The sequence below is a fragment of the Scleropages formosus genome, chromosome 3 (assembly GCF_900964775.1).
Source record: "Scleropages formosus chromosome 3, fSclFor1.1, whole genome shotgun sequence".
Lineage (NCBI taxonomy): Eukaryota > Metazoa > Chordata > Actinopteri > Osteoglossiformes > Osteoglossidae > Scleropages > Scleropages formosus.
Window position 1 is genome coordinate 22165759 of NC_041808.1, and position 12301 is coordinate 22178059.

A 12301-nucleotide genomic window follows, 5' to 3' on the forward strand; every position below is an offset into this window, starting at 1 on the left:
GAATAATGCTATTCTATTGTTTCACTCAACAGACTGTTTTAGAGACTGGGAGGACTGAACTGTTTCTTAACTGATGCAGTTTGTGTTAATCCAATAATTCTAAATCCAAAATAACTTGGACGAGAGTTAAAATGAGTCATTATGCATGCTCAGGAAATCTGTATTTCAAATAAAAAAGAACTGACATGAAACAAAAGCAGGGAAAATTATCTTTTACCTACCCCTAGGCTCCCTGTTGCGCCCACACCTCGGGCAGTCAGATCACACCTCGATCCTGCTGCTCCCGGTCTACAAGCAGAAAGTGAAGCGAGAGGAACCTGTGACGCGCACCGTGCAGCGCTGGACACCAGAAGTGGAGGAAAGGCTCCAGGCCTGCTTTGACTCCGTAGACTGGGACAAGTTCAGAAACTCATCCTCCAGTCTGGACGAGTATGCCGGGCAGCGGTCACGGACTTCATCCGCTACTGTGTTAGTGTCTGCATACCCCGTGAAAGAGTCTGCTCATTCCCCAACCAAAAACCGTGGATTACCGCCGAAATCCGAAATGAGATCCGCACGCGAACTTGCGCGTTTCAGTCCGGGGACACGGACGCGTACAAGAAGAGCAAGTACGAGCTCCGCAAAGCCATCGCCAGCGCGAAACGGGAATATAGCAGGAAGGTGGAATCAGAGTTTAACTGCACTCAGGACGCACGTAGTCTGTGGCAGGGAATCCAAACTTTAACAGATTATAAACCACAGACGCGAATATTGACAGGTGCCGCTGCATCTCTCCCTGACGAACTGAACGCGTTTTATGGCCGTTTCGAGCTTTCGAACAAAGACCCCCCAGTGGGAATCCCTATAGCGCTGAATGACCCCAGTCTCACCAGCTCTGCGGCACAAGTGAGAAAAACTTTCAGCCGAGTCAACATCCGCAAAGCTGCTGGTCCGGACAGAGTTTCACGGGTTTTAAAAACATGGAGCGAGCAACTGGCTGCTGTGTTCACTGACATATTTAACACCTCCTTCTATAAAAGCTCAACTGTACCCACCTGTTTCAAAAACACCACCATTATCCCCGTTCCTAAGAAAAACGAAGTGAGCTGCCTTAATGACTATCGCCCAGTGGCACTGACCCCCCCATTGGAATGAAATGCTTTGAGAGGCTGGTGCTGGGACACGTTAAGGACACCATCCCAGACACTTTGGACCCACTGCAGTTTGCCTACCGCCACAACAGGTCCAGTAAAGACGCGATATCACACACCCTTCACAGCACTCTGGCGCACCTGGACAATAAAAACTGCTACGCAAGGCTATTATTTGTGGACTATAGCTCGGAATTTAACACTGTCATCCCAACCAAGCTGATCCACAAACTGCTAGGACTGGGACTGAGTGCCACATTGTGCAATTGGATCCTGGATTTCCTCACCAACAGACCCCAGCATGTGCGGATTGGCAGTAATACCTCCTCCCCACTGACCCTCAACACTGGCACTCCACAGGGAAGCGTCCAGAGCCCAATGCTGTATTCCTTGTTCACACATGACAGTGTGGCCAGGCACAGGTCCAACACCACCATAAAGTTTGCTGACGATACCACCATTGTGGGTCTGATCGCCAACAACGCTGAGACGGCCTACAGAGAGGCCGTGAGGCTCCTGGCAGAGCGGTGCCAGGACAACAACCTGTCTCTCAATGTCAGTAAAACTAAGGAGATGGTGATTGACTTCAGGAAACAGGATACGGTTCGTGCACCCGCCTACATAGGAGGGGACATTGTAGAGAGGGTCAACAGCTTTGGATTCCTAGGGGTCACCCTCACTGCCAAACTCACATGGACTGAGCACACAGCATCAACCATCAAAAAGGCCTATCGACGTCTCCACTTCCTCAGGCATCTGAAGAAAGCCAGGATGTCCACTACAGTCCTCACCACTTTCTACAGGTGTGCCGTGGAGTCCGTCCTCACAGGGTGTATTACATCCTGGTGTGGTAGCTGCTCCATACAGGACAAAAAAGCCCTACAGAGGGTGGTCAAAACAACTCGGGAAATCATCGGCACACAGCTACCAGCAGTACAGGACACCTACACCACACACTGCCATAGGAAGACGATGCGCATCATGAAGGATCAAAGTTACCCCCCACGGGCACTTTTCTCTTTTCTGCTGTCTGGAAAGCGGCTCAGGTCTATTCGAACCCACACTGCTAGGTACAGGAACAGCTTTTACCCAAGTGCTGTAAGAGTAAACAACAATCACCAATGTGCCACCTTTACTAACTAGAGTTAGACTGCTCCTTCCAAGCACATTGGTAAATTACACTGTCACTTAAGCATTCTCATTCTCTCATTCTGAGTTCTCTGGCTGTCAACTGGTATTATTGTTACTACTGTTACCATTATTTATTGCTATTGCTGTTGCACTACTCACTGTCATTGTCATTGTTTTGTTTGTACAGTATTTCTATTGTCTCTGTCTTGTGCATAGTCTGTAGAGAAGTATTCAAGAAGAGTTTCATGATACTTGTACCTATGACAATAAACTTGAAACTTGAACTTGCCTGTATGTATACACTTTTTTACTGTTTTACAAGGTGTCACTTTCTTGTTCTTCCACACATTTAGAATTTAATTTATTCACTGAGCTAATGCTTTTCTTCAAAGCAACTTAAAATATTAAGCTACATACAATGATTCCCGCACGTATGTAACAATGTAATTTCTACCGGAGCAATTTTAGGGTTAGTACCTTACTGAAAGGTACTACAGCAGGAGGTGGGATTTGAATCTATTATCTTCTGAGTCATGAATGGTCAGCGCTAATCGCTATGCCACAATGAAAAAAAAAGGTTTACAGGTGCATTTACCCAACTGTTCGACTTTGCATACATTTTACCCCCATAAAAGTGCATAGCTGAACTATTTTTTAAACTGCTTCTGAGATCTTTCACTTTGCAAAAATCAACATGAAGCTTACAGACCTCACTTTGACCAGAAATGAAGTCAATTTCAAAACAAGAGGAAAGAAAATGATCAAAACAGAGATTGGTAGGACTCTGCAAAATCAACCATGTGAAATACTGCTAAGAAAAAGGAAACCAGAATACAATGAGAACAAAGCGTTAAAAAAAAACATGCCAGTGGGTGACAAAGAAATATATCTAAGTGTCAAGAAAAAAGTAAAAGTTTGCAAAGTCAAATTTGCCGGCAGTGAGATGGTGCCAATCTGAAGTACCACAGTCTGTGGAAGAAATCATGGAGGGAAACTCAGAGGCTGTACTGCAAGGTAAAGACACATTGTCAGCAGCAACAACAGAAGGATTCAATTAGAATTTGCAAAAGCTACAGATATGAGCCATAAAGAGTTCTGGAGCAAGGGTTGATGGCTAAATGAGACCAAATTAGTCATCTATTAAAGTGATCGAAGGGCTAAATTGCGGAGAAAAAAGAGGACCAAAGTCATTTATTGATGATTTTAGAGAAGATGGAAACAGTGAAATGGAATCGGAGACAACCAAAACGCTGCACATTTAGCAAAGGTTCATTAGACCAAAAAAGTGCAATATTTTAAACTGACAGAGTCAGACACCAGATCTACATCCAACTGATCATGAATTTCATTTATTCAGATCAAAAGAGAGTGAGCGTAGAAAGCCTCACCAACAAGCAAAGATGTGAAAAGGGTGTTTAAAGACTGATAAAGCATCTCAAGAAGAGAAACAAAGAGTTGAGAAATGTCAGTGGGAGGGCTTGATGCTGTTGTTGTAAATAAGGGATCTGCAACAAAATACTAACTATAATAATTCTTTAATTCACTTGAAATTGTCCCAGTACTTATGATTGTCTAATCTTGGCAGAGACTATTGAAAAATAATAGTTTTTTTGCAACATATATCCTAAAATAAAAGGCATTCCTTTGAATGCTCCCTGAATAATTTGTTGATTTTGAATTAAAAATTTTTGCATGTACAACAAGGAAATGCCAGTTTTACAGTTTCTCCCAATACTTTCATAGGGCACTCTATATCTCACCCAAAGAATTTGAAAATATTCTGCAATACTTATTATGAAAGCATGACTTTAAGGTTTGTTTGAATTATGTTTACTTTGTCAGTTTGTGTTAGTCTGGTGTAGACATCCATTGCCACCCCTTTTCTCACTACAGATGTTTCTGCACTAATTACTCAATAAAAGATGTCAGAATTTCATATCCACAGCAATCCTTTCTTGCACAAGCAGTTACCAGTAGTTAATGAAAGTGAATGAAATTTCAAGATCCATTTTTAAAATGCACAAGGATGTCAAATATTCTGGCCTGAGCACTTTGATCCTACAAAGGAAAAAGATCATTTTCAGCAGGACTATGTGCAAGGTCACAGGGGGCGAGGGGGTTTTTCTGTCTGCTGGCAGGATGGCGCTGCCTGTGGGGAGAGTCCGCACTGGAGTCAACACAGGAAGATGAAGGTGATGAGCAAGCACAAAAACATGTCCGGGTGCAATCAGCATTTACAACTGTTTAGAGAGATAGAGAAGCAGAGAGACAGTATAGGGGCTGCAGGCTGCCTTCATAGGTCACTTGAGTAAGGTATTACAGAACATTAGTGTGCCGGTCTAATGGTCCCAGGCGGCTTTGGCTAATTCCTGTTCTCTGGAGGGTCTGGGGTTCAAGTCCTGCTTGGGGTGCCTTGTGATGGCCTTGTGATGGACTGGCGTCCCGTCCTAGGTGTGCCCCTCCCCCTCTTGCCTTGTGCCCTGTGTTGCCGGGCTAGGCTCCAGCTTGCCGCCACCCTGCTTGGGACAAGCGGCTTCGGACCGTGTGTGTGTATCCAATGGTGCAGTACGTATCATGGTAATCTTGAAAAAAGTGTATTTTGTGATGATGTTAACAATGCTGCACTGTAGACGATCTGGTTACACACATTAATCCTGGGTATTTGAAACATTCAGAACAAACATAGGATAAGTCACAGGACTTGGAATGTCATGTGTTAACTGGGTCTTTGTTGAAATTGCAGGCAAAACCCTGCAAGACTTTGGCCTTCAAGGAAAAATAAGCCCCGATTTACATTTATTCATTTATCAGACACTTTTCTCCAAAGCGACGTACATCTCAGAAAATACAATGTGTGCATTACACTAGCAGGAAGAGAGATTTAGATTCAGTTGTTTGATTCTTAAGTGCAGTTAGTTTGTTTCTTTCCACCATATCAACCAATGTTCATCACACAAGTAGCTGCATAAAATTTTATCCGAATATCAAGGATTCCTAATTACCTTCCTAGTAATTATTTTTCTTTGCGATATCTATTAACATTTACATCACATGCATACGATTTAGCTTATGTAAGTCACTAAACTGTATTAATTGAAATCTAAATTGCATGTTGTTTTATCACTTACATGGTAGCCTGCATATTTCCACAAGGTTGGTAAATAATGAAAGGATCTGCACAGCCAGAAATATCTTTCCACAGGATTTTAAGGTGAAGGACAAAGCTCAAACCTGGGTTCTTAATCAATTTTACTTGAACTTCTGGCTCCAAGAGATCTTCTCGATGACATCTGTCAAAATTGTCGGTAGTATGAACTCTGGCTCTTTGCTGAAATGTTGCACATTAAAGAACAAGTATTCCTTTTGTTTGGTCAAGCCTGGCTTCCTTCCTGAAGAAGCAAAACAGGGGGAAAGAAAAATTCTCGAAGGACGTTAACCCACATTTCCGTTTGGCATGTGTTTGGCTATATAAAATGAAAAACGGTGTCAAGGTTCTAGGAATTATCTCAGTTTAATACAATTGAATCAAGGGGATTTCTCTGAAAGCTGACATCCTGAATTCTTGTTACTCATGAGGAGACCTGTGATCTTTTAACAACTTCACCTTTGACAGAGCTTGATATAGCCCTCGCTCTTGACTGCTCTCGTATTCCCGCTTTTCATCACGGTTATATCTTTTACAGTGCATTATGCTGGTTACCCACATAAAAGACCATGGCTTCCAAATGAGGGAAGAAATGTTTCTGATGAATGTAGGACATTTTGAGCAAGATGGACAGACTTTGACTTTTTAACTGAAATGAAGAATGAGCCCATTTCTTTGATATGCAATGAAGTGGCTTTAGCTGTTGGGAATAAAACACCTGAAAGGCTTATAGCACAAAACATGCATCTACATTTGACAAATTTCAAATCCACTTTTGTGATCAAGGTATTGGAATTAAAAATCAAAGTATTATTATTATTATTATCATTATTATCGTTGTTGTTGTTGGACTCATTCACTACCCTTAACTGCTTGCTCAAGTCAGGGTTACAGTGGTCTGGAGCTTATTCAGGAAACACAGAGCACAAGGCTAAACAGGGTGCACCCTGGATGGTTCGCCAGTCCAAGGCAGCATCATCACTGGATTGTGTTTATTTCTGCATATGTCCAACTTAAAGGGAGAGCTCAACAGTTTCTTCGGATTTTAACAAGAATTATGTCAGACGAAAAAGTATCCAGTATCATCTATATATCATACTAATCATTTAATAATTATACCTTGTTGAAGCAGCTAATACATTTAATATTGTTGCACTCTAAAATAAATTGTATTTTCTCAGTTTAGACATTTAAGATACAGTATGTCACTTACTGTGATTAAATTACACATGTAGCTCTTGAACCAGCTCACAGTAATGATTGCCACCCTTGGCCAAGACAGGTGGGACACCCCTCACCTAGATAGTGTGATTCAATGTAGGTTCAAGCCCCAGTGAATTTATGTGGAGTCTGCATGTTCTCCTTGTGTTTGTGGGGTTTTCCTCTCGCAGTCTGTAAATATCCATTTTGAGTGAATGGATGACTCTAAATGGTCCATAGTGTGTATGCATGTGTGTGTGTCTTACATTGCTCTTGTGCATTTATGGGCAAATGATTGGTGTCAGCAAAGACTGCATGGTAATCATTGTATGTTGCTTTGAGGAAAAGCATCTGCTAAATGAATTAATGGAGATGGAAGTCAAACAAACAAAGAGGTAACAAGTATAAGTATGGTAGAACTGTAGCCATGAACATTGAGATTGAGCATGCGATTGTCACTTGTACCAACTTTTCACATTTGTCTAGTCAATGAAAACTATTTCATGTAGGTTTGCAATTGCAAAATGTGTTTGAAAACCAGTATTTATGTGCAGCAAAGAGATGGTAGAATTCTAAGGAAAAGTTAAAAATACACATTTAAATCTGAATAATTTTGATAATTTGGCTAACAAATGCTCATGATAAAGTAAGAAATTTCACAAAATCACTGCCTATGTCTCCTACTCTGCAAAGCATGTGGATACTATGCCATTAGTACAGCATTACTAATAAATGTTGGTGGTGATATGATCTTCATCTGATTGCAAGATTAAGGCTTTATTTAAGCAAGCGGTCCTTGTCTCCAAGGGAATGTAGAACGTATTACACAAGTTTTCACTAAAAATAGTCAGACTGAGTGACTAAGAGACCTTCTGAGCTTGAGAAACCATATGTGTATCTCTGGTGATTCAAACATTAAGGAAGGAGGAAGTTTACAGATGGATTAATTGACTCCCTTTTCCTCCAAGACACAATGCTCCCTTTCCTGGATGAAATGGGCACGCGTTTCAACATTTACGGGAACAAAACCTTAATGGCCAAGAGGTGTTGCATTTCATTATTTCAAGATAGTCTTCCATTGTGCTTTCCCAACAAATGGCCAGAACAATTTTACTAAAATCCCAAATGACACAGCTTCCTTGAGACCATACGACTTCAGCTTTATCACCCTAATAATGCCCATAATTTCTTGCCTATTCTGTCATGAACATGCATGAAATTTGTATTTAAGACAGTTTAAAATGCATACTTCACGCTATTTGTGGGTGAGTAAACATAAACTCAGTTCAATTAGATTTAGCTCACGCCAGCTCGGTGGAAATCCCCATAATTGTTCTCGGTGGGTAAGGCAGGCTTGCAAAGCAACTCTCCAGAGCACTTCCAAAAACCACAGCCAGCTCTGCTTACACTGCCCCTCACAGCGAAGGTGTATTTCCCATAATGTCAACAATTACGCTTTACATTTAACCCATCACTTTCAATTTTTGAAGTTCCATAATAGACACGATCCTGTCCGAAGCGGATTTAACGGAAGTGTAACTCTCAACAGAATTTAAAACGGGCTCACAGCTTTCTTCATTTTAGCATTACTCTACTTGTATAACTATGAAAAACTAATTGCATACAGGGTTTTTACATCAGAATGTGTAAAACTGGAGTAAACTGATAGAGGTAAGTAACAAAAAACCTGCAGTAACAGAAAGCTGCAGAGCAGGGCAAGTGGCTGACATGGATTTATTACAATCTCATTTACTCTTTTTGATGGCAATGTAAACTACCTTTCTCAATGGGGCAATCATAGTATAAAATCTCATTATTGATCACTGCCAGAATTAAGCAGCAGAGGTCCAATAAAGAATTTATTACATAGCTGATACATTTACAGGGGCGTGCGGTGGTGCAGCGGGTTTGGCCGGATCCCGCTCTCTAGCGGGTCTGGGGGTCAAGTCCTGCTTGGGGTGCCTTGCGATGGACTGGCGTCCCGTCCTGGGTGTGTCCCCTCCCCCTCCAGCCTTGTGCCCTGTGTTGCCGGGTTAGGCTCCGGTTCGCCGCAACCCCACTCAGGACAAGCAGCTTCAGCCAGTGTGTGTGTGATACATTTACATTTATTCATTTAGCAGACGCTTTTCTCCAAAGCGACGTACAACTCATAGAAAATACAATGTGTGCATTACATTAGGAGAAAGAAAGACACAGCTGCAGATGTGTGATTCTTAAGTAGTTTGTTTCTTTCCACTATATCCGCCGATGTTCGTCACACGAGTAGCTACATAAAATTCAGAATATCAACGATTCCTGACCACCTTCCTACTAATTCTTTTTTTTTGAGATACACAAACATTTGAGTTACACTGCAGGGGTAGCTGTGTAAAGGTTTATCCGAGCATAATCTTAAAGTTAGAGTGCATGAACTTTTACACTTTACATGAGCTTAAGAGATCATGGGTGAAGTGAGTCTGTAAGAGATGAGTTTTCAGACACTTTTTAAATGTGGACAGAGTTTCAGCAGTTCTGAGTGAGAGGGGGAGGTCGTTCCACCACAACGGAGCCAGAACCGAGAACCTCCATGCTTTACTTTTTCTCCAAAGTAGCACTGAATGTTTTGCATGCTGAACTACTTTCAATCACTTCTCTATGTACTTATCTTGGTCATTTCTACTGGAGTAATTCAAGATAAGTGCCTTGCTCACAACACTAACAGGGGTTTAAACGTGGATCCTTTGACTTAAAAGAAATGGCTCTACCACCATGCAAATTTATCGCAGTAAAGTAAAAAGTATTTTGCCAAAAATATTTCCACTCAGACGTAGAAAACTGACCACTATGCAGGTTAAATTCTCGTTCCCAAAATGCAAAGTGCCTCTCTACATCAAGACACTCATGGGACCCTTAAAAAATGTTGTAATAAGTTGAGTTCGTTGGACTGCCATCCAGTCATTTGAGCTTTAGAGCGCGCTTGTCCTGTTATTGTTCTGATGTCACAATGGGAGCCACGTGCTCGCCAGACGCAGTTGTCGTACTTTCTGGCATCACGAATAAACAAAGCATTTGATCGCAAACAGACTGAGGCAGATGCCGAGAGTGCGGTCCCCATTCTGGTTCCGAGCAGTTCCACACCCACACGCTGCGGGTCTGAGAGCTGTGAAATCACACACCGGCAGGCGGGCGTTCCTGCAAACATCACAGGGAGGTCATTGTATTCAGGCCCTGGAAACTTTTATTTATATTGCAGTAATGGGTGTTGATGGGGAGGAGGAAGGACCAGGTCGCTCATGATAATGCAGTAATTTTTTTTATTCTGGGTAACAGAGTTACATCAATTCAAGACGTTAATAATATGTCAAGTCCATCTGCAGGTCAATCATCCCGCACAGACTGTGACCCAAAAGCCAGACCTGTGTCCATTCCAAACATTTCTTCATTGACACAGTCCGTTGTTGCTCTGGCCTCCAGGTTGAGCACGGCATACACCTCTGGCCACTTGAGAAAGCAGTCCATGGCTACAAGGACGTACCATTACACCTGGTGGGAAGGAATGGACTCGGGACATCAACAGCCAGCCTTTCGGTAGGCATCGCTCACCGGAGCTGCTACATTGGTACCTGAGATGGTCCCAGTAGCCCATTCTTAAAACTGGCATCACACCGCTGCCGGAACCTCTTCACATCCTTCCGACCCTAGCGCCAGAAGAAGCTCCATTCTGAACCTCAAAAAAGGTGGTGCACCCCAGGATACCCATGCACCATGCTGACAACTATTTCTTGGAGAGGTGACGTGCTGCACAAGCAGCACACACTCCTAGACAATGCTCACATTGGTCCAAAGGTGGTAGAGGACCCCTATGTCAACCTGAGGGTGTCCACAATGCTTCCAGCCTCTTGGTTGCCACTCTACGGAGAGCTAGTGCTCAACACATAAACAGTAGGTCTTGAGTACTTCTAAGCACCGCGGTAGCTGGGGTAAGGCACCAAAAGAACGCTGTAGCAAGTGGGAGACTCCAGTGCCATGCCGGGTTGTCGCGACACGTGCTAGTGCCCCGTTCTGGTTTTTCATCCCATATGGGCAAACCGATGTCGATTTCAGAGGCTCTTTGGAAAACCATTACAGTCCAATAAGTTTTGGTTTTCTTTTATCTTGATGAAGCAGGAGACTTCCAAGTGTTGTGAGATGTTTGAGCGAGCGTGTTTGCGTGCGCTCCCACTCCCACTCTCAGCTGCAACCCATCTGTACGTGTCCCTCGAGCCACTGAGAACAGCTGGTGGAGGCGCACGGCTCGAGACGCGGGGAGACGTTACCTCAGTACAGAAACGGTCTGACCGCAGTGGGTGGTAAGTTTCCTTCCCGCCACAACTACTCTCACACCACTACGGGCCACATGTTTTTGCCAGTAAAACAATTTTAAACGTCCAGGCCGCTTATGTAAATCACTGCTTCCTGTGCTAACAAAGATGTTTGCTTTTTCAGTTAGTGATGAACAAAGGCAGGAATTATAAGATTTCACTTGGCTGTCCAACACTACTTCCAAAGCTTACAGAATATTTTGACTGTTTGACTAGCTATTTATTTAAAGACAAAATAAGGGTGCACTTGCTTTTGTCACAAAACTTAAATTAAGATTTCTAATTCGTTGTCAGTTTTTTTTTTACCAGTTGTCCACACCAGAGGGGGCACGGTGGTGCAGTGGCACAGTGGGTTTGACCGGGTCCTGCTCTCTGGTGGGTCTGGGGTTTGAGTCCTGCTTGGGGTGCCTTGCGAGAGACTGGAGTCCTGTCCTGGGTGTGTCGTCCCCCCCCCCAGCCTTACACCCTAAATTGCCAGGTTGGGCTCCGGTTCCCCGTGACCCTGTATGGGACAAGCTGTTCAGAAAGTGTGTGTGTGTGTGTGTCCATGCCAGGGATGTGGTAGTCTGGAACCTATCCCCAAAGGAAAGGATACAAGGTACATCCTGGACAAGGCACCAGTTCAGTGCAGGGTAGGGTAGCCACACACAGTCACTCTTGGCAATTCGGAATCACCAGTATCCCTGAAACATCTGGACTGTGGGAGGAAACCAGAGCACCCAAAGGAGCTGTGCCAAAAAATGGCAGACTCTGAGGCAGCATTACTTAATACTGATGAGTGGCAATATTAATTAAATAAAGTGAATATTGTTAAAATGAAAATTACTGAAAATAACAATGGCAACATGAAAAACAGCTGTTTTTCATTTTCAAGTTTGGCATTAGGTCCTTAGTTTTCTCTGCACATGAACTTCAATGGTTGTGCAAAGCATAAACAAGCAAGTGTTTCCAAGAGTCTATTAGAGGAAGCATAACATGCCTAGGAATCTGAAGAACATTTTTATTTATGGAGAGAATTAGTGGTGAGAGGTTATCACTGAAATCAAGGTGAAGATTCAGAGTTTAGTACCTGCTTCCTAATCTTTGCCACTTGTGCATGGAGTGCTGTACTTTATATTGATTCATTTAGCTGATGCTTTTCTCCAAAGCAACTTACAATTACTTACCCCTTTATACAGCCGGGTAATTTTACTGGAGCAATTTAGGGTAAGTACCTTCCTCAATTTACTTACCGCAAGCCAGAAGTGGGGCTTCATGACCTTTGGAGTCAAAGGCAGCAGTTCTAACCACTACACTACCAGCTCCCCCAATAGTAGTATGGTGCCTTTTTTACTGCATTAAAATGATTATTTCAA